We start from the raw sequence: 14,866 nt of genomic DNA, 5'->3' as shown, positions 1-14,866 counted from the left end.
TTTTTCTGCAAGGAGATCCAACCAGTCTATCCTAAATGAAATCAGTCTGACTATTCATTGGAAGGACTGATGTTGAAGCTGAAACTCCTATGCCTTGGCCACCTGATGCAAAGAACTGACTCACTGAAAAAGACCTTGATGCTGAGAAAGATGGAAGGTGGGAGGAGAAGTGGACAACTGAGGACTAGGTGGTTGGATGGCATCACTGACTTGATGGCATGAGTTTGTGCAGGCTGTGGGAGTTGGTGATGGACAGGGAAGCCTGGCATGCTGCAGTCCATAGGGTCACAAAGAGTCGGACAGGACTGAGTGGCTGAACTGAACTGAGGTGAGAGACTTCCCTGGCAGTCCATGAACGCATGCTAAAGTCACTTCAGTCATGTCCAACTCTATCGGCTGTAGCCCGCCAGGTCCGATTGTCCATAGGATTCTCCAGTCGAGAATACTGGAGTGTGTTGCTGTTTCCTTCTCCAGGGAATCTTCCTGACCCTGGGATCAAACCCGTGTCTCTCAACTCTCCTGCATTGGTAGGCGAGTTCTTTACCACTAGTGCTGCATGGGAAGCCCCCTAGTGGTTCAGTGGTTAGGATTCTGCAGGGAGTATAGTTCTGACACCTGGTCAGGGAATAAAGATCCTGCATGCTGCACACTGAGGCCAAAAACCCAAAAATGAACAAACAAACAAACAAAAAAAAACCCCTAGACACTAGGTGGACAATTAGGAGTGCATGTGGGGGTACCTATGGATTTCCCAGGTGGCACTAGTGGTAAAGAACCCACCTGCCAATGTAGGAGATGTAAGAGATGAGGGTTTGATTCCTGCATCAGGAAGATCCCCTGGAGGAGGACCTGGCAACCCACTCCAGTGTTCTTGCCTGGAGAATCCCATGGAAAGAGGAACCTGGCAGTTACAGTCCACAGGGTTGCAAAGAGTCAGACACAACTAAAGCAACTTAGCATGCCTGCATGCACACATGTGGGGTACCTGGAATGGGCTCTCATACAGCATTCTAAGAATATAAAGAGCCTCTGATTTTTGACACAGGGATGCTGATGGCCTGAACATTAAACCATTGAGACCTCGAGACTGTTCATAAAAGATTTCTGTGTCCAGGCTTAGCAGGGGGCAGAGGGCTGCTCTGTGAGTTCAGATGGTATCAACTGTGTCCTAAGTAGATTGGAGAGCAGGACATTACTTGGCTGTTTTGGTCTGTCTAAAACCCCTGGGACTCTTCTTGCATGATCTTAGAGAACTGGAGAAATGCCTTCTCCCATCAGTTCAGTTCAGTCGCTCACTCGTGTCAGACTCTTTGCGACCCCATGGACCACAGCATGCCAGGCCTCCCTGTCTATCACCAGCTCCTGGAGTCTACTCAAACTCATCTCCATTGAGTCATTGATGCCATCCAACCATCTCATCCTCTGTCGTCCCCTTTTCCTCCTGCCCTCAATTTTTCCCAGCATCAGGGTCTTTTCAAATGAGTCAGCTCTTTGCATCAGGTGGCTAAAGTATTAGAGTTTCAGCTTCAACATCAGTCCTTCCAATCAACACTCAGGACTGATCTTGTTTAGGATGTACTGGTTGGATCTCCTTGCAATCCAAGGGACTCTCAAGAGTCTTCTCCAACACCACAGTTCAAAAGCATCAATTCTTCAGTACTCAGCTTTCTTTATAGTCCAACTCTCACATCCATACATGACTACTGGAAAAATCATAGCCTTGACGAGATGGACCTTTGTTAGCAAAGTAATGTCTCTGCTTTTTAATATTACTGTCTAGCTTGGTCATAACTTTCCTTCCAAGGAGTAAGTGTCTTTTAATTTCATGGCTGCAGTCACCATCTGCAGTGATTTTGGAGCCTTCTCCCATAATATACTATTGCTGCTGCTGCTGCTAAGTCGCTTCAGTCGTGTCTGACTCTGTGCGACCCCATAGACGGAAGCCCACCAGGCTCCCTCGTCCCTGGGATTCTCCAGGCAAGAACAATGGAGTGGGTTGCCATTTCCTTCTCCATTAATAGGGCTAATTTTCAGACCACCAGATATGTATATGAAGACTCAGAATTGATTGATATGATTTTACAAACTAAAAAGATATATTCTTTTCTTTCTATTGTTGATTTTTTGAATCTCAGTGTAAAGATCTTTGTCCCAATACTGTGGAGAAAACTTCTTATGAAATGAAAACACAGAGGGAAATCCCCAGTTCTGCCATTCAGGAAAGTACTTTCTTCTGGGGACAAAATACAAATAGTTATGTCATTGGGTTCATGAGGATGCTATTGTTAAGTGACATTTCAAAAATTATGTGTAGAGTATATGTACTCAGTTGCTTCAGTCGTGTCCTGCTCTTTGCAACCTGTAGACTATAGCCTACCATGCTCCTCTGTCCTTGGGATTCTCCAGGGAAGAATATTGGAGTGAGTTTCCACGCCCTCCTCCAGGGGATCTTCCCAACCCATGGATCGAACCCACATCTCTTGCATTATAGGCAAATTCTTTACCACTGAGCCACTGGATATGTAAACATTCATATTCCATAGTTGGGTAGGAAATGTGAGCAAGTCAGTGAGAGCTCCCCAAGAAGAAGATGCCCTTAACTCTTCCTGAAGGTAGAGAGAAGGTCGTGAGTATGTTCTTGAAGGAAGCTGCATTTGACCTTTTTCAAAGAAAGTATCGTAAATGACTTAACTAGGAGAAAGAATTTGCATGTACAAATTCCACTGGGTTTGAATCAACACAAACATTTTGGAAGCATCTAATTTGAATGAATAAAATCTCTGCAAATATGTATGAAAATGACATTTCCTCAGTGAGATGTTTATTATAGCAGTTTTGTTTTCCTTTTGTGAGGATTCATCCATATTCTCTTATCCAGGCAACCAGCTGACCAGACAGTCATGAGCTGACTGGCTTGGATTATGTGTGTTGCTTCTGATTAGGAAACTATCCATAGTCTCCTGATCCCTTAGATGTCTTGAACCTAAAATATTCTTGGTTTTTTAGCAAAGCACTGAAGATCTGAGCCAATCAATTCAAACCACTTCCAAGATATAATTTATTTACCTGTTAGAGCATAGCGAAGTAATTTTTTTATAATCATTATTTATTGACCCATGGCTTTATCTCTCTTTATTGTTCTATCTGTTGGAAGAACTTACGAAAATATAAAACAGTGAAGTAATGTAGAACCTGGAAATTAACTTTGAAGCTTCTAGGTTCTGTTATGGGACATTTATCCTTTAATAATGTCTTTTGAGATTATGATGATGATTTTATTTCTTTAGTAGTATTTATTTTCTCACTTATTTGGATTTTGCATTGCTGAAAAACCAAAGGTTTAAGAAAAAAAGTTTGATGGGTGAGCATTCAAAATTTCAGAAGTTAGTGAAGATGAAATGATCCAGTTAGAAGTAATCAGGAGAGGGATGTCGTCACAAAGGAGTTGATGAGACGGCAAAGGTGCAGTATTTGATGAGGTGTTTTGGCTGTTTAGTTTGCTCTCAGATGATCAGGTATTTGAAAACTTTGTATTTGAATGTTAGTTAGAAGAACACGGGATGAAGAGACAAGTGTGGCATACACCTGTGATATCTGAGAAGACTATCAGAAGGTCCAGACAGAGCCAGGAAATGCTTTAGAAAAATGCTAAGAAAAATATAAAATGTGCATTTAAGGTCTGTTTGGAACAAGAAAAAAGTTCAACTTACCTTTTTTTCTTCTCAATCATAAAGACCTCTGAGTGCATAAAAGCTGGGCCTCCTTCGTCAGGGCAGATCCTACACTGAAGTCTTATCTAAAACACAGCCTGTGTTCTCTCTGATTCCTTTTTGTTCTCCTCTTGCTGGTATTAAGTTAAATTAATGAAAATGTACCTCTAAGATGGGACTTCCCAGGTGGTGCAGTGGTAAAGTTTCCATCTACCAGTGCAGGAGCTGCCAGAGAGGCAGGTTCGATCCTTGGCTGGGAAAATCCCCTGGAGGAGGAAATGACAACCCACTCCAGTATTCTTGCCTAGCAGATTTCCATAGACAGAGGAGCCTGATGGGTGACAGTCCATGGGGTTTCAAAGAGTTGGACATAACCGAGTGAGCACAGGCATGTACGTCCAAGACAGACTGAATTCAGGGCAATGAGAAATTTCAAGTTTGAGACTTCTTTGTCATTGGCATACAAGGTATGATACACAGAAATAACCATGGTGGGGCGTGGGGAGCAGTGTGGGCCACAGGCGTGAGGGGGAACTGCAAGATGAGGAGGGAAGGAGTGTTCACACAACCATTAATGTATAAGTGAAGGGTCTTTTTGTTTGTTTGTTTGTTTTAGCACTTTTTCATGCAGTTTACTTCTATGCATAGTAGACTTGTCCATTTCAAACTTAAGTCAATAGAGGGACTTCCCCGGTGAACCAGTGGTTAAGACTCTGTGCTTCCAGTATAAGGAGTATGGGTTCAGTCCCCATTTGGGGAACTAAGATCTCACTTGCCCTGTGGCATGGCCAAAAACAATATATTAAAGAAAATAAATAAAAGTTAATAGAAATGGTGTTTCCCTCAAGGTAGTCTATGGTATTTCTCTTAGTGATTCAGACAGTAAAAAATCTGCCTGCAATGTGGGAGACCTGGGTTCTATCCCTGGGGCAGGAAGATCCCCTAGAGAAGGGAATGGCTACCCACTACAGTATTCTTGCCTGGAGAGTTCCATGGACAGAGGTGCCTGGCAGGCTTCAGTCCATGGGGGTCACAAGAGTTGGACACAACTGAGCGATTACTTAGAGTGCTCTATGGAAACATAAATTTGGGGAATCTTGGATTATATGGAGTTACATAAATGTGTGCATGAGAGTGCAGATCTTAGGGATTTCAATATCTATCAAGCTGAGAGTGGAGCACTGGACATAATAAGACCATGAAACATCTGCCTCTTTGTGGACAGTGCAGTTAAGCTCCTGGGTGTGACAGAGGCTCATGGCACCCTGTTCATTGCAGTCAGCTGCATCTTCTGAGTTAAGGAGCAGGAGGTCCAGATAGTTAGAATCTAATACACTAGTGGGTACCATTTTCCTGAAAGCAAGACATACATCATCCTACCTTTTAAGGTCACATGAGCTATACTCTAGTGTTTTATTTCAGGCTCTTGTTTGCTAGTAACATTCAACCAGCGGGGCGGGGGGTGGGGGGGTAAGAACATAAAAGCATTTTCCAATGTGTTTTTCATGAAAACTCTGCAAAGTATTTTCTGTGACTAGAATTCTGTGAAATTCACTTTGGAAAATATAGGTAAAGGTACAACATTTAAATTAAAATTCCTCATAAATTGTTAGCATCATAATGTAGTACATGTAATAGAGAAAAATTCAAAGTATACAAAAATATCATTTTTATTTAATTTTTTAACAAATTACATATATTTTATAGAAAAAGAAAATGTAAAATGCTATTTCTTAGAACTATTGACTGTGAAATAGCTTGGCTTCACTTTCGACCAGAAGTAGGAGACAATTGCTTATTGAATTAAGACAAGTGAAGAAAATATGATTCTTTTTATTATATAGAAAGATGTAAATGGCACAAAGAAATGAGTTTTCTTATTTGATTTGGATATCACATTTTATTTTTGCTAAGTCATATCAGTGGCTTGTGTCTGTTACAGTTGAAGTGCCACAGTGCCTTTCTGGTCTGGAGAATTCTGAGAAAAATAGGCTATAACACTCTTCCCACTGTGATATTTTTTGAAAATAGTGAGACAGTCTCAGGGAGACAAACATATACACAATACGCAGACAACTGTACACATATAAGCCTACACTTAATTTGAAACAGACATATTTTAAAATTTGCTACATAAATTATGTATTATACAGAAAGAGGACATTAAGTTTCATTTAACCCCTCCCCTCTTTTTTTTTTTTTTTTAATGTATCAAATCCCAAAGAGCTCTCTCAGGCAACATTGCGCATTGTAGAAAGGATTTGAATGGGGCTGATTCCACTGATTTCTTGGTCTGTTTCAACTTGCAGAATGACTAGTCTCCATATATGCCCTCCTCACAGAATGAAGCCTGAAATAGGCATTTATTTGTGTCTGGATATGCAGTCCTTAAGATAGACTCAGTCTAATTTGAAATACAGTTAATACACTTACAGTTTCCTGTGGTATTACCAACAATGGAATAGTAAATTACTTCACGTGTTATAGTTTGATGTGATTTCATCCTTTTCCCTCTGTTATCGGTGGTTCTCTTTTGAGATCTTAAACAAACCTTTCTCTTTACCTTTTAGAAAATCCTGTCTTATTTGTTGAACATTGATCACTGGTCCTGGCTCTCACGGAAGAAACGTCAACATTGCTCTGGCGTGTGAGGTGTTTTCTGGAAGCATCTTTGATAATGTCAGAAATGAGGTCATACTGTTCTGGGAAGAGAGTGTTTTTCGTGAACTTTTGTTTCTTCTTCCATAAGGCACTGATAATGGCAGAAAACAAGTCTTTGTCAAAGATAAGGCTGTAAAACTGAATAATTTTTGATAGTTGAATATATTTTTTAAAAGCAGAAATTTTGACATTGTCTCATTAAGGTAGTTTTAGCTTTGTTTTATATCATTTGCTGAAGTAATTGGTGATGCCCTTTCAGAAAGAGAAACAAAGTAGGCCCTGTTTAACATGACTCATCACTTTCCAGAGAAAGAGATAGAAATGTATAGTTGTCTTGTTTTTTTTTTTTTGAGTGTCTCATAATTATAATTTATACATACAAATCCCACAGGCATATGTCACCAACAGATGGCATTTATTAAAAATACACATGCGTTCTTGGATAGTTTGTGTCATTCTGCTTGAAGGCAAAGGAATGACTTAGACGACCTTTCAAGGACATTCTTCTTAAATATTCAAGAATATGATCTGGAACTGTCCCACTGCTTGAAATGGGTTTACTTTAAATATGTGTCCAGGTTGAATATGTTTGCTGCAAGGGACACACATCCAACTTGAATCAGAGTAATAGAAAAAGTACAATGTATGACCCACTTAGAAAAGAGTCTGTTCCATGTCGGTGTTAGAGACAAATAAATCCAGAGAGGGAAATGTGTAAAGTCTACTTTTTCCTCTTTCTTCTCTGCTCCTCTCTCTGGGGCATCCATTCTCTCCTCAGCAGACAGACTTGGCAGGGGACATAGCTCCAGTAACTGATGTCTCAGTCACCAAAGAGAAAGGATGATGAACATGAATTTGAGCAAACTCTGGGCGACAGTGGAGGAAAGAGGAGCCTGGCGTGCTACAATCCATGGGGTCACAGAGAGTCAGATGCAATTTAGCAACTGAACAACAATAAAGTCTGGACTGATATACTGGAAAGTGAAAGTGAAAGTTGCTCAGCCATGTCCGACTCTGCACCCCATGGCCTATACAGTCCATGGAATTCTCCAGGCCAGAATACTGGAGTGGGCAACCTTTCCTTTCTCCAGGGGATCTTCCCAACCCAGGGATCAAACCCAGGTCTTCAGCATTGCAGGCAGATTCTTTACAAGCTGAGCCACTAGGGAAGCCCAAGAATACTGGAGGAGTGGGCAGCCTATCCCTTCTTTAGCGGATCTTCCCAACCCAGGAATCAAACTGGGGTCTCCTATATTGCAGGTGGATTCTTTACCAACTGAGCTATCAGGGAAGCCTTAAAAAAAAAAAAAAAAGAGCGTGAACGCAGTCCCCCACTACCAGAAAGTATGCCATGAAGTTTCCCACATTTGGGGAAATCGCAGAGGTCAACACACCCACAGTGCAATGGCTAAGCCTCTCCCTGGGAGAACCACCTTCTTGATCATGGTACCTCCCCTGCCAGGTAAGTATATACTGGAAAACGTGATAGTTCAAGCTTTTTGTGAACCATCTGTGCTTGTACTAGTGGTTCATGCCTCCTATTTCTACTTGATTGAAGATGATGAAAAGCCTCTGCTTCACAAAATGGGACAGATTCCCACCCCGACCTTTAGAATATAACCCTTCCCCTCTCCTTTAGGTCACTAGAGTAAAGTCATAGAATGAACTGGCTAGAGAGATGAAGTGCTGAGCCTGTAAAAGGAGGACATAAACAGCTGAAAGTCCTAGCCAAAACCCCCTGGCAGGGATCTGATGGTATCTCTCAGACTGGATTATGAGAGTACTGGAACAAGAGAACCGTTACTGAAGGCCAGATAAAGAAGAATTTGTTGATACAGAGCATTCGCCCATACTAGAAGATTTAATTAACTGCAAAGGCTGTGGAACTGACATGATGCTGCTCTGACTCTTGAAATTTTGAAGAGAGTATTGGCCCTTTCTAAGTGTGATAAGAATGCCAGAACTGCTGCTGAAAATGGTAGAAGGCGGCTCAAAAAACCCACATGAGGCCGGGAATCTCTCCAGATGGTTATGTTCAAAGGGAGAGGACACTGTCTGCCAGAATCACTGGGAATGCCTTAGTCCAAGGGCCACCTGCATCATCAAGAAGGGGCAGCTGTCATCTACAAGCCAGGACTGAAAGGAGGGGACAGAATTATAGAACTGGACTCGCCGATAGCAAAGGGAGTCATCAGATCACAAAATTAACAGAGGCCCAGTGACAGCATGTAACCATCAGAGGCAAGGTTTCCCTGGTAATAGATTGGGGGATGGAAAATTTAGGGTAGAAGGTTTACTTCCTTGCTAATTGTCTATTCGTTAGTGTATTGTAAGATACTTTTACTGTTGTTTAGTCGCTAAGTCATGCCCAACTCTTTCGCGATCCCGTGGACTATAGCCCAGTAGGCTCCTCTGTCCATGGGATTTTCCAGGCAAGAATAGTGGAATGGGTTGCCCTTTCCTTTTCCAGGGGATCTTCCCCAGTCAGGGACCAAACCTGTGTCTCCTGCATTGGCAGGCAGATTCTTTACCATCTGAGCCACCAGGGAAGCCCCTATTATAAAACACTTGGGGGCAGGGAATTGCCTGCTTCCTTCTTATCTTCTACCTTGCCTTCCTCCTTGTATATCTTCAAGTACAGAAAATATTTCTGGAGTCATAAAAGACTTCCAACAAATATTTGGAAGTGAGGTTATTCTGAAAGAGTGAGAGTGAGGGGTGTGAATATAGGCAGCCCTGATGCTGGAGGCCTTGTGAGATTGTGAGTAACTCAGATTTGGAATTTTCATAATATGTTTTGAAACATATCAGTTTCAAAAATTAAAAGTGGGTTTTAAAATTATAACCCTTAATAAAGTCATCTATCTCAACACTGAAGTGTTAAAACATTTATTTAGGTTTTGGTAAGCTCTTTATTGAGAGGTATGGCTTCAGAACAGAAAGCCAGGTGAAAATCTTTCTCCATGTTGCAAGCACAGCCATTGTGAGAAGGGAGGAGGGCGGTCATGATCATTTTTGTTCCAGTTAAGAAAATGAAGCCTTCAATATTAGGAAGGAAAGTGTTGAGATAGTTGGATGCATTTCTTGGTGAAAAAATTTGGGGAAATTTAAACCAGTCTTTTCAAAACTATGTTTCTGAGAACATGAATTTTGTGAGTGCTTAATGCATGTTCTGTGTTCAAAGGGTTTATAGCTGTATCTAAGGTCAAGAAAATCTTCCCTAGTATTCTGTGTGTTAGGGTCAAGATGAAAGCACACATATTAACTATTTGACTTTCACAAAATAGTATAACATTCAAAAAAGGTTATATTTCCAGTGGGTGGCATGATTTCCCATGTCTCATAATCTTATTAAAGAATTAGGGAAAAGAAAATGCAAGATTATGATTAAGAAGAAGACTAAATATAAAATAACCTCATTGAACCTAGAGTGTTTAGATTTTTTACTATCTTGTTTTAAATAATTTTTAAGAGTTGGAGTGTTTAGTGTTTCTGTTTCTCAGCTTCCGTTCTAGTCACGTCAGAAAAATAGAAACCAGCTTACACGGTTCCCCTTTGAAGGAGGTTGCACTTTAATAGTTTAGCAATAATTGTATGTTTATGTGATTAAGATGATAAGAATACATGCCAAGAGGGCTAGGATTGACTTACACATCAAAGAAAGTGCTCACATGATGTGATTCCAGGTGGCCCTCTTCAAACCCCTTCCTCACCCACTGATTCATAAAGAAATTCTATCATTCTCTTAAAAAGTTAATCCATTATGAATGAAAATCCCCAACAAAAGGCAATGTATTACACTGCTTTCTGTAATGCACACCTTGTGCATTATAAATATATGTTCATTAAATCATACCTACATTAAAAATGGTCTTTTGGTCTACAGTGACTAGTAATTCAGTCACTGTTGTCACCTAGGAATATCAGTTTCTTGAAACTTTTGGCAGAGTATTTAAAGCAAATATAATTTTGTAGATGATCTCCATTCATGTCTTTAAAATTTTCACAAATGTCATTTAAGCCCTTCCAGTAAGGTGGAAAATAAATAAAATTCATCAAGTTAAAGAGTTTACTTTTGGCAAACTCAGTCTCCCTGTTTGGTACTGTTTTATCAACCCACAGGTCTGGGAAATGTACATGGTCCCCCCTCCCTTCACTCCTCAATAAATGTTCAGATTGTTCATTTCCATCAAGGTGTGTATTATAGAAAACAGTGTAATACATTGCCTTTTGTTGGGGATTTTCATTCATAATGGGTTAACTTTTTAAGAGAATGATAGAATTTCTTTATGAATCAATGGGTGAGGAAGGGGTTTGAAGAGGGCCACCTGGAATCACATCATGTGAGCACTTTCTTTGATGTGTAAGTCAATCCTGCCCCTCTTGACATGTATTCTAAATTGATTTTCATTAACTTAAGTCTTGGGATTGAGTGGATTTTGCTGTGGGCCCTGCCTTATAAAGCACAGATCCAAACACAGATCCACCTTAAACCTCTCAGAGTAGAACATTTTATAGGGTAGCACTACAGAGAACCCTGTAACTAGTAGCTAGGCAACCAGAAGCAACTGTAAGAAAAGAAAATTTAGAAAAGGCCAGGCCAGTGTTATCTACATAGTATTTGGTATTAAGGTTAAAAATATTATCCTGTGTTTATTAGTAAAACTTGCTTTTGCTACTCAGTGTCTTTCACATGTATCTTTACCTGAAATTTATTGTATCAGTCTATCTTATATCAGGCTTATCTGGAGGCTCTTTTAGAGAATTCGCTTAGCTGCTTGGCTCAGGCTACCTTGCTAAGAACTATGAATTAGTCCACGTTAAGCACTGTCATCCTGAGAGTGAAGCACTGAGTGTAATAGGACCATGAAACATCTGGCTCTTGGTGAACAGTGCAGTTAAGCTCCTGGGGGTGATAGGCTCATGGTATCCTGTTCATTAAAGTCAGCTGCATCTCCTGAGTTAAGGAGAAGGAGGTGCAGTTAGTTAGACTCTAATACACTAGTGAGTACCATTTTCCTGAAAGTAAGACATCCATCCTGCCTTTTAAGGTGACATGAGCTATATGCTAGTGTTTCATTTCAGACTGTTTTGTTTGCTAGTAACATTCAACCAGTTCAAAATAGGGGGGATAGGAAAATCCAAGTATCGCCAAACCTGGGGAGAGGAATGCGGCTAGATATTTAAAACAATCAAACATTATTCTAATACCCTTGCCATACTGTGTTTTGTTTGACTCATTCTTTCCTTTTATCACAAATTCCTTTACTCTGCTTCTTTAGTCAATGGCACCAGCCTATGACCAACTCCCTTCCTTTTTATCATACAAGCTAAACTTGAGTTCTCCAGTCCCTGTTGCAAAATTTCCAGTTAAGTACTCATACAGGCCCATCTGGGGTCCAGTGCTCATCTCTGAATCAGTGAACTATCACCATAGCATGAAGTCACAGAAGGTATGCAAGCTCCCACAAGAATCAGACTGCCTGTGTATCTGTGTGAATGAAATTCCCATAGGTACGTGTGAAGAAGAAGAAGAACTGGAGGAAAAGAATTGGCATCTGCTGTACCTTCCACCTCACAATATTCTTCAGATAAAAATGAGTCACCTCATTGTATTCTCTTTAAGAAAAGTGATACCTACCCCTGCCAGGGATATGTTATATAAAGAGTATAATAGCCTTACAAAAGAACTCCTTTTCATTTCCCCCGTCAAGTTTAAAGTGACTCTTTCAATGGAGAGAAATATTTCCCTTCTCATTGAATACAGTGACTAACAATGGCAAATAATTGTAGCCAACAGAGCAAAGAAACACACAGGAAAGCAACAAAGAGATGCAAGCCATATGCATTCATTCCTGTGTTTACAATCAATTCCCATGAAGCCTACAGTTAGTGACAAGCAAAGTCTGTATTTCAGAGAAGACTGGACCCTAAGGAAGAAGACCAGGACTAATGAAGACAGAAGAACATCCAGGTGGTTTAGAATGTAACCACATGATGGAACATTTTACTTTCTATTTTTAGCAAGAGGAGCCAGAAGTTGTTATAAAAACCTTATAGTTTACTTTGTGTAAGTAGGCATAAAAATGTATACGGTTCTAAAAAGAGTGTGAGAGTGAAACTTTGTTTTGCAGTACTCAGAACACAATTTAAAGACCCCTCTCTAAGTACTATTTATTATTGATACCTAACCTGATCAACTGTAAAGTTTAAAATTCTGGTGCTTGTATAAATTAGGAAGAATTTTTCCTCCAAAGCTATGGTTTAAAGAACTTTATTTTTACTTGAGAACGCTACAATCTAGACTAAATTAGGCAACCTTCCTGCTGGATTGTGAAAAGTGGCTAGAGAAAGCTTGCACACAGAAGAGTGATTTGGGATAAGTTTTAGATGGAATTCCCCTCCACCATGGCCCTGTGATCTCAATTATATAATTACAAGTATAATCTCGGACAAAGATAATTATACATGTTAGAAGTTTCTTTGAACCTCTGTACTTTGGTTTTGCTAAAACTAGGTACCATGTAAAGGCTACTCCAGTTTGTTGAGGTTATGGACCAATAATAACTTGCTTATGTTTTGTTCTATATATTTCTTTAGAGTGGTCACTTGGTGAAACAGATATACAATTCTAAGTGTTCACAATGACATAGACACAGCATTCCAACATTGAAGGTGAATTAATCATTTGCCTAAAGGGTGTAAGTTATGTTTGAAAAAAAAAATTTCCCACGTAAATCTGGGGTACCAATGTTCAGCTTCCATTTAAGTCACCAACATTCAAATAATGTTGCTCCACCTCCCCTCTTTGGAGGGTTTGCCTAAAATACTTACCCCACGTTCACTTAGCTTGTCACCAAGACAAACACGTGTGTCATCCAACTGAACACTAAAGCATATGATAACACTTATATAACAAGAACAAAAATAGGCATATATATGTCAAGGAAGAATAAATAAAATTTTGTTTCTTTTGTATTCAACTAGGGTAGGCATAAATTAACAAAACTAATCACATGGACTTTTAACTTTAATTTCATTGCATCCTTTTTCATCCCCCTACCTGTATGTCAGTTTCTGCCACAATGCCTGTCTATGCTTTAACTATCCAATCATGAGCTATTCTGCTAAAGACTTTGTAATGTATTTTGGCTGCTATAACTCTGGGTCAAATCTGTTTTCAGAGAATGTGACTAAAAGCATGCCAGGTCTCAGTTACTTTGGTTCCTAAAGGTGGGGCATCTCTGGGTCTCACACTTTTCCTCATAGGCATTTGAAGTCCAATTGTGGGTCTATTTTAATACCTTATAGCCCTTTCTTCATTCACTCTTCAGGAGAAATGTCTTAGAGAGGGTATTCTATCTTCTCCTTCATCTGTCGTCCTTGTTTCTCCTGCCCTGAATATTCCAGAAATCCAGAAATCTTCCTCTATCATCTTTCCTGTTTGTTCCTGGTGGCATTATTTGTTAATCTGCCTGACCTATTGGGTCAACAGAACTTGGAACTTGTTTCTCTTAAAAGAACGTGTATTTTTCAATATACATTCTTAATCTACATTGTTATCATGGTGAGTTTTCCCTACAAAGGCCCAGACTTTCAATCTGAGAGTTTCCTGTTTCATTCCCAAGAAGGTTTTATTGAAAATTTAGATATTTAAGTGATAATGATCTTTGTGTAAAGGACAACTTCAGGTTAAGATAATTTAGACTAGGAATTATGATTGCCTTTAAGATACAAAGATTCTGCTTATTGCTAAGGGAAGCAATAATACTTCAAAAGCACACTCTGTAGTTACTTTATGAATCAAACTATAAAATGCTCAGATTGTAGCTGCCGTTCTTTGAACTCTAGTTTTTTTCCTCCACTTAAAATAGACTTGGTTTGCTTTTTCTTAGGTTGGCACTCTGGCAGAATCTTGCATTAGAAACAGCCATCTCTATGGAGATATAGATTATAGTTCATGTTAAAATATGTTTGCTGTTGACATGCTTTTGGCTTAAATTGGTGGCACATTTAGTGGAAGTTTAGTGTTACAGAAGTTTCTTAAGATGATTTTGACAAGAGAAAAATGGTGCCATAAATATGATTAGAAAAAAACATTTTTTCAAACATTAATGTATTTCAGTTCTTGACTACCAAGGTAAAAGAATGGGGAATTCTGGAATGTTGGTTGTTAAGTTTTACACAATTGCTGGACCTCTTTGCAGATATAAATCAAGACAGGACTCACATAGAGTGTGCAGAATTTTCTATTGAATCTAAGAATGATTTTGGTTATGTGGAAGATCCCTGAAAGGAAAATATTAGTTTTAAAAAACTCCAGAGCATGTTGGCTCTTCAAAATAAAGAATTTTTATGTTAAATTTCCTGAATATTCCTACCAACTAGAAACAGATGAAGATATGCCATCTGGGGAGAAATTTTTACAAATGTCTTATCTTAAGGATAGCTGATAACTGTGGTGTTAGAGAAGACTCTTAACAGACCCTTGGAGA

At 39.5% G+C, this 14,866-nt stretch overlaps 1 non-coding gene across 1 annotated transcript; it reads right to left on the bottom strand.

Moving 5' to 3' along the window:
* Positions 1 to 7,677: 7,677 nt before the first annotated feature.
* Positions 7,678 to 7,841, bottom strand: LOC114110491 (U1 spliceosomal RNA). The gene has a single exon (XR_003586747.1). It is a non-coding gene; the product is annotated as a U1 spliceosomal RNA (small nuclear RNA).
* Between the last annotated feature and the right edge of the window lie 7,025 nt (positions 7,842 to 14,866).

This window comes from Ovis aries, chromosome 23, assembly GCF_016772045.2.
Source record: "Ovis aries strain OAR_USU_Benz2616 breed Rambouillet chromosome 23, ARS-UI_Ramb_v3.0, whole genome shotgun sequence".
NCBI lineage: Eukaryota > Metazoa > Chordata > Mammalia > Artiodactyla > Bovidae > Ovis > Ovis aries.
Note: the sequence above shows the minus strand (reverse complement) of the source record. Positions and strands in the feature narration are given on the sequence as shown.